The sequence below is a fragment of the Cornus florida genome, unplaced genomic scaffold (assembly GCF_030987335.1).
Source record: "Cornus florida cultivar Cherokee Brave unplaced genomic scaffold, ASM3098733v1 CherokeeBrave_3.0.0_Hap2_Chr11, whole genome shotgun sequence".
Classification (NCBI taxonomy): domain Eukaryota; kingdom Viridiplantae; phylum Streptophyta; class Magnoliopsida; order Cornales; family Cornaceae; genus Cornus; species Cornus florida.
The window spans coordinates 75444769-75447822 of NW_026775581.1; the positions used below are offsets into that span (position 1 = coordinate 75444769).

At 38.3% G+C, this 3054-nt stretch overlaps 1 pseudogene; it reads left to right on the plus strand.

Annotated features, from left to right (window-relative positions):
• Positions 1-2437: 2437 nt before the first annotated feature.
• On the plus strand, positions 2438-2536 carry LOC132287311 (small nucleolar RNA R71; annotated as a pseudogene).
• The last annotated feature ends 518 nt before the right edge of the window (positions 2537-3054 follow it).

Genomic DNA, 3054 nt, shown 5'->3' on the forward strand with positions numbered 1-3054 from the left:
ATCGAACTCTCATTTGAGATCGATCGAACTTATGCAAAAGGCTCAATCACAACACTAAATTCATGCAATCCTAATCACAGTTCCTATCAATGCATATGAACCAAAAACAACTATCTAAACTTCGCAAGAAATGAAATTTAAGATAGAAATGGGGGAGGAATAGGGTTTTGACACCCTACGAAATATTTTTGCTAGACTTTAACGTCTCTAGCAAGACATTGGGCTCTTGTAGCTCGGATTAAAGATCTTATAATGCATCCCCTACTTGTTGGGGTGATAGATACTTTGAACTCTACCCAACAAATGGTTCTTTGAAGAACTTGTTGGATTAAGTTCAAAAGAAACTTTTGATCCTTTGTCTATGCAATCACAATCTTTGGGCTTCCATGCCCTTTCAAAGCAAGAATTTGAAACAAGACTTTTAGAATGCAAGGTTGAAGATGATTCTTTGGAAGTTTTGGTCTTACACAAAAGCTCACTTCCTTAACATTGAAGATCATGACAGTTATCTACAACATTAACCTCTCCTTCATATTTGTCAAATGAATTGGGTGTGGGATTAAAGATATTCAAATTCACCTTCATGTGGCCAAATGAGATCTTCATTATCCTCGTCCTACAATTGATGTTGGCATTAGCGATTGCCAAGAATAGACGGCCAAGGATAACGGGAATTTGAATCTTAGGATTGGGGACCGGTTCCGTGTCTATGACAACAAAATCAACGGGAAAGAAGTATTTGTCAATCTTTATCAATACATCCTCAATTATACCCATAGGCTTCTTAATGGATTGGTCGGCAAATTACAAAACTACCGACGTCGGTTTTAATTCACCTAGGCCCAATTTGACATAAACCAAGTTTGGAAGAAGATTAACACTTGCTCCTAAGTTAAGAAGTGCCCGATTAATGATATGATCACCAATAATGCATGATGTAGTGGGTGAACCGGGGTCCTTAAACTTTGGAAGAGTGTTATGTTGCAAAATTGAGCTTACTTGCTCGGTCAAAACCACTTTTCTTGGTGCTTAGCTCTTGTTCTTCCGCTTTTGGGTGCACAAGTCTTTCAAGAATTTGGCATAAGCCAGAATTTGCTTGATTGCATCCAAAAGTGGAAGATTAACTTTCATTTGCCTAAACATTTCCATAATTTCATTGCTTTTTGCTTTTTACTTGTCTTCTGAAATGGATCCTTTCTAGGCATCCAGAAATGGAACCTTATGTTCAAACACTTTTTCAAAATTTTCTTTTGGGCTCTCTTCAACACAAGAAGTTTTTAAATCACTTTGTTTCAAATCATTTTTCAACAAAACTTTTTTAACATCATTTTTCAAAACTTCTTTTTCAAACACATTTTTCAAAACTTTCTCATTCACAAGATCATGTATATGCAATGAAGGAGGAATGGGATGTGAAACAGGACGGGTGACAACTTGAGGTTGCACCGGTTCACTCTCTTCATTGGACATTTCAACTTGATTGTCCACAATCCTACCACTCCGCAAGGTAGTCACCGTATTAACATGTTCAATGGTGTGGCCTTCCGATGATGAATGGGTTTCCACAACACATTGTTCCTTCGGTGGGGCATAAATAGGCAACTTTCCCTTCTCTCTTGCATTAAGAGTGCTTGTTATTTGCCCTACTTGGGTTTCTAGCTTCGCAAAAGATTGAGAGTGAGAATGAAGCAATTGAGTGTTAGCCTCTAAAGTGCCCAAAGCATTCAAAACTTTTTCTTCAAAAGCAGGACTTCTATTATTTCCTTGGGAATAAGATTGGTTGGGAAAATGAGAATTAACAAATTGATTCCCTTATGATTGATAAGGTCTATAACCTTAGGATCCTTGGTTTTGAAGTGGATGTGGAATGTACTTCCCTTGAAAACTGCCTTGGGAAGGGTTTGAGCCCTCTCCTTGGTTTTTCGAAGAGAAATTTGGATGATTCCTCCAACTTGGATTATAGTGAGTACCATAAGGATTGTTCCCTTGGTTCACAAAAGCTGCATTAACTTATTCATTAGGTTCATTTTGCACTTGTCTGTGAAGACAATGAAAAGTAAAATGAAGAACACTAGAACAAGTCATACATGTTTCATTTGATGCATAATGAGAATGGTTAGGGAAGGAAGATACTTGGTTCGCCGAGTTTTGGTTAATCAAAAATTGATCAAACCTTTGAGATAAGGACTTCATTTTGGCGGCTATTTCATTTGAATGGTCGACTTGATGTAAGCCAACACTCTTCCTACCTTGAGAATTTCTACCATTCTTGGATGATAATGTTTTATGCAAAGAATTTTCACTCATGCTCTCATAAAGACGCCACACGTCATCCTCATGCCTTTCAATGTATGAGCCACCCATGGAAGCATCAACCATACCCTTATAATTGTCCGATAAGCTCTCAAAGAAATATTGAACTAATTGTCATTTGGGCATGCCATGATGTGGACACTTCCTAAGCAACTCATTGAAGCGTTCCCATACCTCATGAAACGTTTCTCCATCCCCATGTGAAAATTCTCTAATTGAGGTTCTCTAGGCATTGGTTTTTGAAACCGGACAGTACTTCTTCAAGAACTCTTGTTGCATTTCTGCCCAAGAAGTGATTGAAAAAGGCCTAAGATTGTTAAACCAATACTTTGCCTTGTCTTTTAAGGTGAATGGAAAAAGTTTGAGTCTTAAAACCTCTTTCGGCATGTCCGTATATTTTACGGTGGAACATACTTTACAGAACTCATCCAAATGCCTGCAAGGTTCTTCACTTGGAAGTCCATGATAGTTAGGAAGCATTTGCATGGTTTGTGGCTTAGTTTCATAATGATGTTCTCTAAATGGAGGCAATTGGATGCATGTAGGTGCATTATACTCATTAGGCACATAATGGTCTCTTAAAGCAAGAGGTGGATTAGGTACTTGAGGTGTAACATGACCACCTTGGTTTTGAATTCCTTGATTGATGATGGGAGGTTGTGGAGTATACATTGGCCTTGGCATTCCATATGGAGCTTGGCCTTGTTGTTGTGGTGGTCGGTGAATGAATGGCCTAGGCAT